The sequence below is a fragment of the Oryx dammah genome, unplaced genomic scaffold, assembly GCF_014754425.2.
Source record: "Oryx dammah isolate SB20612 unplaced genomic scaffold, SCBI_Odam_1.1 HiC_scaffold_5, whole genome shotgun sequence".
Classification (NCBI taxonomy): domain Eukaryota; kingdom Metazoa; phylum Chordata; class Mammalia; order Artiodactyla; family Bovidae; genus Oryx; species Oryx dammah.
In genome coordinates this window covers 16,171,846-16,185,654 of record NW_024070189.1, presented here as the reverse complement: position 1 = coordinate 16,185,654, position 13,809 = coordinate 16,171,846, and the positions used below count along the sequence as shown (strand labels likewise).

The window sequence follows — 13,809 nt, the reverse complement described above, 5'->3', positions numbered from 1 at the left end:
CCCATTGTGAAACTCCCATTCTGACAGCAAGACAGATTTTAAAAAAATGTTTTTAATGTAGACACAGGCCTAATAGTAATGTGTCACAATGCATCCTTTAAGGGAGTCAAGGTGACGACAATGTTTAATATGGCTGACCCATGGTGATGTATGGCAGAAATCCAACCCCATATTGTAATTATGCTTCAATTAAAAATAAATAAATTAAGGGGGAAAAATGGATATTTTTAAACACAGCGATTCCCAGCCTAGAAAAGGTATATCAGGAACATCACCAAGGAAACCATTACAGTGACAATCTTCATCCTCAGGAAATAAATCTTTATACAAGATCTGTCTCCCTTAGAATAAAATCTTGCTTCATTCTTTCTGTTTTGTCCAACCTGAAACTATAGTTGATAATTATGGTCTACATGATTTAAAGAAAAATATGAGTGGGGCTCCAGGCTGAGCACCCTGGGGATTGGAAGAGTTATAGCATATAGTCTGAGGGATATTAACACCCCTGCATCCATCTGAATTTTTTCAGCCATGCTCTAGATCAAGTTATTGCCTTTGACTTTGACAATCACCTGTGCAACTACTACCAGTTACTAGAATATAATAAGCTCTGTGAGATCACAGCCATTTGTAACACTGGTTTTTAAACCTCCAGCACTTAAGTACAAGCTCAGACATATTGTTGGTCCTCATCAATATGTGGTGAGCAGCTGGATGACTTGGTGTGGGTGGCAGACCCCTCCTCCTGCTGACTTTGCTCCACTTGGATACCTTACAGACATCCCCGTGTTAGCACTTTAATGGGCCTGGACCCTCTCCTGCTCAGGGTGCCCCTCCCTCAGGCTTTGTCATGGGGGATAAGGGCTCCACTATTTGACATTTCCTCCAGCAAGACACTGAGAAATCATTCTCCATACCTCGTTCTCCATCCAGGATCACCACCAAGTCCAATTAATTCTCCTCCAAAATATACCATGAATCTGTCTTCTGTGTCTCCATCCTCGATAAGCTACCACAATTTCCTTGCTATGCAGCTGTAATAACTTCCCAACTGGGCTCTCCATGCTTCTGGGTCCTCCATTAACTCTCTGTACTTTGGCCAGACTGACCTTTTAAAAATGCAGATTTAATCTCCTCCCTTCTTTACTTAACATATCTCAACACCTTTCAACCACACCTATAATAAAACCCCAAATCTCTAACGTGTCATACAGAACTTACCATCCTTCCAACTTCATTTTTGGCCTCCACTCTGTTCCAGCCGTCCTGTTGCTAGAAGTTCTCTGCTTCCAGTCTTAGCATCTTCCAACCAGCTTCTCTGCTTAAAAAGCCCCTCCTTCCTATTCTCTTCCCCCTCTTTTTTTGCCTGACAGATACTTACTGTCTTTCAGGTCTTAGATTAAAAATATAATTTGCTAAAGGATGTTTTGCTCAACATCCCAATCAGAAATAGGTTTCTTTGTTATTTTCTCCTGGCATTTGTTCTCTTGTGTAGTAGTACTAATCGTTACGCTACTTATGGTTTAATAAATCTGTATGCAGGTCAGGAAGCAACAGTTAGAACTGGACATGGAACAACAGATTGGTTCCAAATAGGAAAAGGAGTATGTCAAGGCTGTATATTGTCACTCAGCTTATTTAACTTATACGCAGAGTACATCATGAGAAATGCTGGGCTGGATGAAGCACAAGCTGGAATCAAGATTGCCATGAGAAATATCAATAACCTCAGATATGCAGATGACACCACCCTTATGGCAGAAAGTGAAGAAAAACTAAAGAGGCTCTTGATGAAGGTGAAAGAGGAGAGTGAAAAAGTTGGCTTAAAGTTCAACATTCAGAAAACTAAGATCATGGCATCTGGTCCCATCACTTTATGGCAAATAGCTGGGGAAACAGTGGCTGACTTTATGTTTCTGGGCTCCAAAATCACTGCAGATGGTGACTGCAGCCATGAAATTAAAAGATGCTTACTCCTTGGAAGGAAAGTTATGACCAACCTAGACAGCATATTAAAAAGCAGAGACATTACTTTGCCAACAAAGGTCCATCTAGTAAAGGCTATGGTTTTTCCAGTGGTCATGTATGGATGTGAGAGTTGGACTATAAAGAAAGCTGAGCGCCGAAGAATTGATGCTTTTGAACTGTGGTATTGGAGAAGATTCTTGAGAGTCTCTTGGACTGCAAGGAGATCCAACCAGTCCATCCTAAAGGGGATCAGTCCTGGGTGTTTATTGGAAGGACTGATTTTGAAGCTGAAACTCCAATCCTTTGGCCACCTGATGCGAAGAGGTGATTCATTGGAAAAGACCCCGATGCTGGGAAATATTGAGGGCAGGAGGAGAAGGGGATGACAGAGGATGAGATGGTTGGATGGCATCACTGACTCAATGGACATGGGTTTGGGTGGACTCCGGGAGTTGGTGATGAACAGGGAGGCCTGGCGTGCTGCGGTTCATCAATGGACATGGGTTTGGGTGGACTCCAGGAGTTGGTGATGGACAGGGAGGCCTGGTGTGCTGCAGTTCATGGGGTCACAAAAAGTCAGATACGACTGAGCGATTGAATTAAACTGATTGGATTATTGTAGGAATTTTTCCATTGGCTATAAACCCCCATGAGGGGAGGACTCTGTCCCAGCACAGGACAGTGTCTGGGATGAGGCAGGCACTCAGGAAGGATTTGTTCAATGAATGAGTAAATGAATAACTATAGAGTTTCCAGTGTACAGAGTACTGTTCAGTACTTCCTCATGATGACCCTGTGAAGTTGGTGAAAGCATGTTATCCACTTAGACTGCAGGTAAGAAACAATTTGGGATTCAGTGTGACTTGCACCAAATCACATAAGAAGCTAGCAAGTAACAGGATGAAAGGCAAATTTAGACTTTAGACGCTAAGTCCAGTGTTCTCCCTACTCAACTTTTTAGGAAACCTGAACATCCATATTTCCCTTAACTCTAAAACACCATCATAGAATTAATATGTAACGATGTTGAATAAGCATTTAGATTCTATGAATAATACTAACATTGACAAGTAGCTTATTGGTCTATAAAACTGGCATCTAAAACTCTCATACTTATTTGTTTTAATCCCCCTAAGGTCTCTGGAAGTCTGCTGTCTCCATCCTAGACATAAGAAAACTTTTGGAAAGGTTGTACCAGGTTGGATTTGAAATTGGGAGCCCAGTCTACTCAAAGCTTTTCCTGTAACTTGATCACAAACCATTCACCACCTTCATCGTACAACAATCTTGTATTTCTCTGGTCCAAAAAGTACAAATAAGCCTTTTACAAGGAAACTCATTTTAAGGAAGTTGGCCTTGTGGTTCTTAACAGTTAATGATATTAGTATCTCACACTATTTTATTTAGCTATTATGTAAACAACTGACATAGCGGATGATTCAGCACAGAAGCCTATATACTCACAACTAAATCTTTTTCAGACGTAATCTGTTTCTTACTGCTCGCTGGAAACATTTTCCTCAACCACTGTCTATGCTGTCAAAATCCCCTTAGAGCTAGGGACAACCAGTTTCTAGAATTCTGCAGGTCTTGAGGGCAGAACTTAAATTACAAAAGAGAATTAGATGACTCCAGTTATTGAACATTTACTATGTCAAAGATAACATACTAACCTCACAAGTATAAGGTGAGTATGTTATCTGGTTGATAGCTGTAGAAACCACAGCGTGGAACAAGTAGATTCCCCCAAAGTCACACAGCTAGGATGCTAGGGCTTGACCTTCACTGTTAGATTAGGCCACTCCCTAACACTTTTCATGCTTGGTATAACATCTATAATGCTGCTTGAGGGAGTAAATATCCAACGGCCTGAAGAAATAATTTAGATAGCAAGAGTCAGTCTAAGGGTGAAGGTTTAGGGACAGATTTTTGAGTCTATGATAGGCACAAAGATCTCAGGGATTGGCACAAGACAGACAGAAAGGCTGTTTTAAGGGACTCTGAAAAGATATTGATGGTGAAATATTTCATAAATGTGTGGCTTTGGCCACAGGATAACTTGGATATTAAAAAGTAGAGATATTACTTTGCCGACATAGGTCCATCTAGTCAATGCTATGGTTTTTCCAGTGGTCGTGTATGGATGTGAGAGTTAGACTATAAAGAAAGCTGAGTGCTGAAGAATTGATGCTTTTGAACTATGGTGTTGGAGAAGACTCTTGAGAGTCCCTTGGACTGCAAGGAGATCCAACCAGTCCATCCTAAAGGAGATCAGTCCTGAGTGTTCATTGGAAGGACTGATGTTGAAGCTGAAACTCCAATACTTTGGCCACCCCATGTGAAGAGCTGACTCATTGGAAAAGCCCCTGATGCTGGGAAACATTGAAGGCAGGAGAAGGGGACGACAGAAGATGAGATGATTGGATGGCATCACCGACTCAGTGGACAAACTCTGGCAGTTGGTGATGACAGGGAGGCCTGGCGTGCTGTGGTTCATGGGGTCGCAAAGAGTCAGACATGACTGAGCGACTGAACTGAACTTAGATTGGAGACGGTAAACATATTAGCAAAGCTTAGAGTCATAAGTATAGGAAAACAGCTCTGGATGCAGAACAAATGGTGAGTCAGTGACCTGACTTTCCCTGCTGTATTTTGACTCCACAGAATAAAATCTGTGACACTGCTCCTTTTCCAGCCATCATTCAGAGGCTTCTGGGTGCTACTATTAAAATTCAATAATTTTTAATAGTCAAATTCCTTAAGAAATTTCTCATTGTTTAATTTGTCATTGTAACTGAGGGGACCTTCAGTAACATAAGAGTCCTTAATTTCAAGTGCAAGACCTTCAGCCTGTGATTCTAACACAGAACTGGGGACATCATTCTTTCAATTTAGCTTCAGTAAGAGATTTGTACCTAATGCTCTAATCTTTTATGCTAGAACATAATCAGTTTATTACCTGGTAGTATTAACAGATGTTATTTGTATTTTAAGAAAGAATTTTGTGGTCAAGCATATTTGGAAAATGCTGGTTTGAAACAAAATTAAAGAGATTAATTTTCTATAGCTTTTTTTTTTTTTTTAAGAATTATTACTATCGTTTTTGACTGCTACAGTTTATAAGATCTAAGTTCTCTGACCAGGGATTGAACCCGGGTCCTCAGCAGTTAAAAGCAGAGGGGATATGACAGGTGGCATTTACCAGGCTTCTTTGACCATAGAGTCTAGTCTTCTTGAGTGTATCTTTCAGGATTAATAATCCCTGATCTCTCCTTGGGAAATGCTTCCTTATTACATTTCATATATGAGGAAGTTTCACATGTTTTGAGGGTTCTTTATTGTAATAAACTTCCCAGCGAACTGAAGTCATTTTATTATAATAAAGCTCCCAGTAAACCCAAGCCATTAACTTGTGTTTAATCCTTAATAAATATGTTAACACACATACACAAAAAGGGATTTAGTTTGTTGGTTCAAAAAACAGACATTAAATTCAAGCGCCAGTACTGTTTTGGTGCAATATTGCACTCAACCACAAGGTGGCACCAACAGTCGTCAAATTACTGGGAAGCCTGTGGTTCTGCTCTTCAAAGGCATTGCTACTGGTGGCTCTTAGGCATTTTCCAGCAACTTGTACTTTGTTGTTACAAGTTGGACTGTGATCCTCATAACAATCTTTTTTATGGTGATAATACAATGGAAACAGGGTAAACAAATACAGGAGAAGAATCTAAGAAGTGTTAACCCTAAAATTCAAATTTTACGATTATTAATACCATATTCAAGAAAAACCTTTCACGCATTCATTTAATCACATAGCATTAACTTCAGAAAATTTTATTTTAAAGTATTATTATTTTATCTTATAACTTTAAATTCTATGCTTTAAAAGGTCTAGAGTATTTTAGACCTCGAGAATTTTAATTGTATACATCTGAACCCTAGGATCAAATTGTTTGAAAAAGAGGAATTAGATGGTTTGTATAATGTTCCCTCATATAGTAAATAAAAACATGTCCCTCAGCTACGGTTTTTATTTTGTTTTTGAATCAGGACGTCTATGTGGCCTTTCAATATTTTGTGTGATTATTTAGCCTATACTGTAGTTTAAGTCCAACATAGAACTAAACTTGATCTGAATGGGCCCCTTTTGTGTAGCGATAACCACAGCATACACACGGTGGCAGGCTTCCTTTCCCTAAAACTGCGTGAAGCTATTTAAAATGTAAACAGCCATCTAGGAATGAGTCTCTTGTTTTTCATTTTCAGAATAAATGAGCCTCCTGGTTCACAAGTTTAAATCAGTCTTATCCCAAACCTAGTGTGTAATGAAACAGAAACAGCTATTCCTGTTTTGGGGGCTATAGTTATGCAGTAATGACTACTTCAAATAAAAAACAATGTGAAATCAAAACTCTGTCTTTATAAGAAAGGAGAAAGGGAAGGAGGAGGAAGATGAAGAAAAAGAAGAAAAAAGACAAAAGAAAAAAAGAGAAGTGAATATAAATACTGAGTGTGAACAGTTAAAAAGAATTCAAATTTACGGTGGATCTTCCTGAAGGTATCCAATCTTTCAACAAACATAAAGCTAGCTACTTCTGTTGACCAAATACAACAGAAAAAAATATCTTTACTATAACAACATTCTTCACACTTGAAAGAGACCTACAAAAATAGAGACGTTCCAACTGTACTCAGAGCTATAAATTATATTTTTATATGAATTTATTTTTACTAGTGATTTAAAAATCTTCAAGACAGATACCTCATTTATACATTAAAATTATTCCTTAAGCTCATTCCTTCTTCATTTTTTTTTATCTTTAAAGATTTGCAATGCTCTACCATGGAAACATTCGATAGGGCTAAATAATTTTATTAAAATTAAAATGCAAAAAGTTTATAATCACATGTGGCTTAATATTATTAAAATAACATTTTTACATAATGAAGAATGACTATTCCAGTGATTTTTAAATTGTTAATGAAGTTACCATGATACAGAATATAGGTGAATGAAAACTAATACAGTGACAAAATGCAGTATGCTGCTGCTGCTGCTGCTGCTGCTAAGTCGCTTCAGTCATGTCCGACTCTGTGCGACCCCATAGACGGCAGCCCACCAGGCTCCCCGTCCCTGGGATTCTCCAGGCAGGAACACTGGAGTGGGTTGTCATTGCCTTCTCCAATGCATGAAAGTGAAAACTGAAGGTGAAGTCGCTCAGTGGTGTCCGACTCCTAGCGACCCCATGGACTGCAGTATAGAACTGGGCTAAGTCAATTTATTTCTTTGACAGGGAGAAGGCACTTCCAGACACAGCATAAAAAGAAGGTGTAAGTGACAGAATAGACTGATTTTTATGAGTAATTTTGGGGCTTATTTATCTTTTAATAAATGCAGAGTTCTGAATATTTAAGAAAAAAATGATATATGTTGGATTGGGGGTAAATACAGCTCACTCAATTTCCCCTTAACACATGGCATAAATTATAGGCGGAACCTACAATTTCCTGGTAACTTCTAAAAGTATAGGTAAACTAAAGCAGGGAAGGGAAGTGGTTACTTACATTTCTTTTCACAGTGATTTAGACAAGTACTGCTTTAATTTTGAATATGAATTATTTGCAAATTAATCTATGGCATAAGAGCAACTGCAGTGAGAAGAGTGTTCTGGATGTCATAGTCATCCTTTGCAAAGGGCTCTACTCCTCCCACCCTGAGAGCTCCTTCTGTGATCAGTGATCAATGCACAGATTGTGGAGACACAAATATATTTCTCATCATTTAAGCATGTTGTTTACTTTAAGAGAAACAATTTACTCTGGAATTCTTCTAGAACATGTTATTATGTTTTTACAGTCATCCTAACCAAACAAGAACAAATACCATTTCAAAAAATTTAAGCATTTAACTTTCCTATAAAAACTTTCCTTAAAAAATTTAAGCATTTCCTTTTCTCAGTATACCCTAAATAGCTGTATTCTCCTCAGTCCTTTTCTTCTGGCTATCAATACTTTCCTGAGGCCATTGCCTAGAGTGTCACTAGTAACGTTTTCTGCTTGCATACATTTTGTATTGTGTCATTTTATGTATTACAACTGGAATGTATTAGTCACTAGTAACTTAAATTTTTTTTTAAGTTGGGGGTGTATTGCTTTACAGTGTTGTGTTGGTTTCTGCCATACAACAACGTGAATTAGCCATGAGTACATTCATGTCCCCTCCCTCTTGAACCTCCCTCCCACCTCCACCCCATCCCACTCCTCTTGGTTGTCAGTGAGAACCAGGTTGAGCTCCATGTGTTATACTAGCAACTTTTTGTGTGTGTGTGTGCAGTTAAATTATTATTTTATTTATTTATTTTTTATTTTACTTTACAATTCTGTATTGGTTTTGCCATACATTGACATGAATCCACCACGGGTGTACATGCGTTCCCAAACATGAACCCCCCTCCCACCCCCCTCCCCACAACATCTCTCTGGGTCATCCCTGTGTACCAGCCCCAAGCGTGCTGTATCCTGCATCCGACATAGACTGGCAATTCGATTCTTACATGATATTATACATGTTTCAATGCCATTCTCCCAAATCATCTCACCATCTCCCTCTCCCTCTGAGTCCAAAAGTCTGCTATACACATCTGTGTCTTTTTTGCTGTCCTGCATACAGGGTCATCATTGCCATCTTTCTAAATTCCATATATATGTGTTAGTATACTGTATTGGTGTTTTTCTTTCTGGCTTACTTCACTCTGTATAATCGGCTCCAGTTTCATCCATCTCATCAGAACTGATTCAAATGTATTCTTTTTAATGGCTGAGTAATACTCCATTGTGTATATGTACCACAGCTTTCTTATCCATTCATCTGCTGATGGACATCTAGGTTGTTTCCATGTCCTGGCTATTATAAACAGTGCTGCGGGTACATGTGTCTCTTTCAATTCTGGTTTCCTCAGTGTGTATGCCCAGCAGTGGGATTGCTGGGTCATAAGGCAGTTCTATTTGCAATTTTTTAAGGAATCTCCACACTGTTCTCCATAGTGGCTGTACTAGTTTGCATTCCCACCAACAGTGTAGGAGGGTTCCCTTCTCTCCACACCCTCTCCAGCATTTATTGCTTGCAGATTTTTGGATCGCAGACATTCTGACTGGTGTGAAGTGGTACCTCATTGTGGTTTTGATTTGCATTTCTCTAATAATGAGTGATGTTGAGCATCTTTTCATGTTTGTTAGCCATCTGTATGTCTTCTTTGGAGAAATGTCTATTTAGTTCTTTGGCCCATTTTTTGATTGGGTCATTTATTTTTCTGGAATTGAGCTGCAGGAGTTGCTTGTATATTTTTGAGATTAGTTGTTTGTCAGTTGCTTCATTTGCTATTATTTTCTCCCATTCGGAAGGCTGTCTTTTCACTTTGCTTATATTTTCCTTTGTTGTGCAGAAGCTTAAAAATATGGAACGCTTCACGAATTTGTGTGTCATCCTTGCGCAGGGGCCATGCTAATCTTCTCTGTATCGTTCCAATTTTAGTATATGTGCTGCCGAAGCGAGCACTATACTAGCAACTTTTAATCACCAGTTTCAATGCATTTTTGGACTTCCCTGATAGCTCAGTTGGTAAATAATCTGCCTACAATGCAGGAGACCCTGGTTCAATTCCTGGGTCAGGAAGATCCCTGGAGAAGGGATAGGCTACCTAGCCGTTCCTATATTCTTGGGCTTCCCTTGTGGCTCAGCTGGTAAAGAATCCACCCACAATGGGGAAGACCTGGGTTTGATCACTGGTTTGGGAAAATCCCCTGTAGAAGGGAAAGGCTACCCACTCCAATATTCTGGCCTAGAAAATTCCATGGACTGTATAGTCTGACTCCTTGCGACTGGACTCTATAGTCCATAGGGTCGCAAAGAGTCAGACACTACTGAGTGACTTTAAAATGAGGGAATTTCTCAGCTTTCTCTAGGGAGAGTCAATGAACAAGATTTCACTTGCATGCTCTTGACAGAGAATGAACCATTCAATGTAAGCACAATTTTCAGGAAACTAAAAATTACTGTGTCAAACACCAGGACCAGTTTTAATTAATAAGTTTGAAGGTATTATTTCCAAATTTATTATATTTTCTTCCTCTTGGGTAAATAATAAATACAAATTTTTTAAATGGGCAAGGGCATCATTTGCTGACTATATGTATCTGGGGAATTATCATCAAGGCTCTAGGAAAACAAAGTTAAATCTTTGTTCTTAAATGTGGTTCTTAAAATATAGCAAATTAAAAGTGATTTGGCATGTAAAGAATCTGATTTCTCCAATTATTGCATGAAGGAGAGCTATCTGCCAACCAGAAGCATACACCTTGGACTATTACATGGATGACAAATAAACTATTACATATGAACCATTAAATACTTCGGGCATATATCTGTAAAAGCAGTTCAGCCTATCCTATCAAAGATACCTAAATCTTATGAATGCTAATTAAAATTCCACTTGCAACCACAGTTTAGACTATGTCACCTAATAAATGTTCCAAAGCCCTCTGATTTTAGTTCTTAAAATACCTTTTGAAATCATCTCTGCTACCACTGCCTCGTCATTCCTTATCTAGATGTCCTAAGACCCTCTTACTTGATCTGTCTGTGGTGGTGGTGTGTGTTCTCAGTCGTGTCCAACTCTTTGAGACCCCATGGACCATAATCTGCCAGGCTCCTCTGTCCATGGAATTTTCCAGGCAAGAATACTGGACTGGGTTGCCATTTCCTCCTCCAGGGGATCTTCCTGACCCAGGGATCAAATCCATGTCTCTCAAGTCTCCTGAGTTAGCAGGCGGATTCTTTACCACTTTGATCTGCCTTCTTCCCTTCACATCTGTCCTTTGAATGCTGCCAGAGTTCTCTGTTAAATACATCAGGCACTTGATTCTTCTTCAGTCCATCTTCTACCTCCACCAACACTGCTGTGGGTAACTCAGGCTCTAGAACTCTGGTTCAGGGTCAGCATTCAAAGCCTCTCCTTGTCCAAGAGATTTTGCACACGAGTTTGTGTATTTTTATTTTCTTAAACACTCACCATGGAGCCTTCTGACCCTAATTTGGCTTCTGTGGCAGACTGAACCCCTACATCCATTTCTCCTCTTTTTCATTTTAGCAATAGTCTCCGTGAGTTTAACAGGACATGTGATTATTTTATTAGAGAATCCCTTATTTTCCAAGCAATGGTATGGCCATATGACCAAGTCCTCAAGATATGAGAAGTGACATATGCAACTTCATGATTTTTTTTTTTTTTGGTAAATTTGCTGAGTATATGCTTCCTATAGATTTTTTTTTAATTTTTAAACCATTTTTAAAAATGGAAGTATAGTTAAGTTACAGTGTTGCCTTAGTGTCAGGCATACAGCAAAGTGATTCAGTTATACACATATATACACATATATGTACACAGTTTTTCAGCTTCTTTTCCATTATAGGTTATTATAAGATACTAAACACAGTGCCTCGTACTATACAGCAGGTCCTTGCTATTTACCTATTTTATATATAGTAGTGTGTACACACTAATCTCAAATGCCTAATTTCTTTCTTGCCACAACCGAATATCCCCTTTAGTAACAATAATTTGTTTTCTAAGACTGTGAGTCTATTTCTGTTTCATACGTATCATTTTTTAAGATGCTACCTATAAGTGATATCATTTGATATTTTTCTTTGTGTGCCTTACTTTACTTAGGATAATGATATCTAAGTCTTCCTATATTGCTGTGAATGCCATATTTCATTCTTCCTGGCTGAGTAGTAGTCCATTGGATATATGTATGACATCTGTATGTCTTCTTTGGAGAACTCTATTTACGTCTTATGCCTGTTTTTTGATTGGGTTGTTTATCTGATATTGAGCTGTATGCAGAAGCTTTCAGCTTTTTACCACTGAGTATGATGTTAGCTGTGGGTTTGTCATATACAGCCTTCATTGTGTTAAGGTATGTTCCCTCTTGGTTCACTCTCTGAAGAGTTTTTATCATAAATGGATGTTGAATTTTATCAAAAGCTGTTTCTGCACCTATTGAGATAATTATATGGCTTTTATTCTTCAATCTGTTAAGGTGGTGTATCACACTGATTGATTTGCCGATATTGAAAAATCCTTGCATCCTTGGGATGAATCCCACTTGATAATGGTGTATGATCCTTTTAATGTATTGTTGGAGTCAATTTGCTAGTATTTTGTTTAGGAATTTTGCATTTATGTTTATCAGTGATTTTGGCCTGAACATTTTTTTTTTTTTGGTCTGGTTTTGGTATCAGAGTAATGGTAGCCTCAAAGTATGAGTTCAAAGGTATTCCTTCCTCTGTAATTTTTTGGAATATTTTGAGAAGGATAGGGTGTTAGTGCTTCTCTAAATGTTTGGTAGAGTTCACCTGTGAAGCCATCTGGTCCTGGACTTTCCAAATAGACTTTTATTATAGAAAAGCATTTTTCTTATTAGAATGACTGGCTGACTTTGTACAGCCAATCTATCTTGGTTGAATTCCATTCAATTAAGTTTCGTAAGACTAGGTGGTATGAACCAGATTTTCCTACAAGCTGGCCATTCCTGGGCACTGGAATTTCTCACTTACCAAAAGGAAGATAGTATCTAGTAAAGAAAAAAATGGGCTGAGGTAGGGGAACTAAATTTTTTGAATACTTACTATGTGCCTGGGGTTTTTCATATAATATTTTATTGAGTTACAACTGTAGCCCCGTGAGGTAGGTTAAACCAGCACAGCAGATGCATCCAATAAATATTTGTTCAATCAATGAACACATTAATATTCTTAGGACTATACTTTATACTTAGTACTTTACTATATAGATTTGTAAACTGGTTCAGAGAGATTAGGTTGCTTGCCCTAGTCATAAGGCTAGTAAGTGACACCTCCAGAATCCAGTCAAGATCTATTTGATTCTAGATTCCAAGTGTACTACTCCATGCGTGCTTGTGTGCTCAGCTGTGTCCAAGTCTTTGTGACCCCTCGGGCTGTTCCATGCTCCTCTGTCCATGGGATTCTCCAGGCAAGAATACTAGAGTGGGTTGCCATTTCCTACTCCAGGGGATCTTCCCGACCCAGGGATTGAACCCACATCTCCTGCATAATCCTAACCAATCAACTGACCTATCTCCTGTACCTCAAACTGTCACTTCTGAGCTCAGCCCACTTGTAAGGTGCCCCAGTCAGAAACTGGATTCCACAGTAGGAAGCTGTGGATCTCAGTGAACTTGGCAATCATGAATTCTGAACCATCAGAGTAGCAGTTAGACCAGCATGAGGGAGTCTGACTGGGGAGATAATTTCTTTATTGTCTTTTATGTCCATGAGACAGAAATCTCATGAGGGGAGAGACTTCTTATGCATCCCAGAATCTACTACAGATCAGGTACTCAACTAATCAATAAATATTCACTGACTGTATGAATACAAGCTTTTACATACATGCATTACTATTGACATATTTGCTAAGCTGGGCATTTATTCCAATGCCTGAACCTGGGGTTCTCTGCAAAAGAATTAAATTGTTCAATGGTGCTCCATAGAAAAATCTAATTAAATAGTATAAAATTGTTTAATATATTTTTGAAGGGGAGGAAGACACAGGATCACTCCATCCTTAACAGAGGTGGTTTGGTGAAGTATAGGGTAGTGGCTGAGAGCCCAAAGTCCAAGTTAGAAAGTCTGGGTTCTAATCTCAGCTCTAGCACTCAAGGAGTTTTATGAACTTAAACAAGTTATTCAACTTGAAAGGCAGATTTTTTTTTTTTTTTTTTTTTTTTAACCACAGTGCCACCTGGGAAGCCCCT

General features: G+C 38.7%; 1 protein-coding gene and 1 non-coding gene across 7 annotated transcripts in view; both read right to left on the bottom strand.

Annotated features, from left to right (window-relative positions):
* Positions 1 to 13,809, bottom strand: part of MCTP1 (multiple C2 and transmembrane domain containing 1) — a 565,543-nt gene that overhangs the window by 259,787 nt on the left and 291,947 nt on the right. The gene's annotated exons all lie outside the window — the stretch shown is intronic.
* On the bottom strand, positions 9,420 to 9,526 carry LOC120864970. Its single transcript, XR_005721297.1, has one exon. It is a non-coding gene; the product is annotated as a U6 spliceosomal RNA (small nuclear RNA).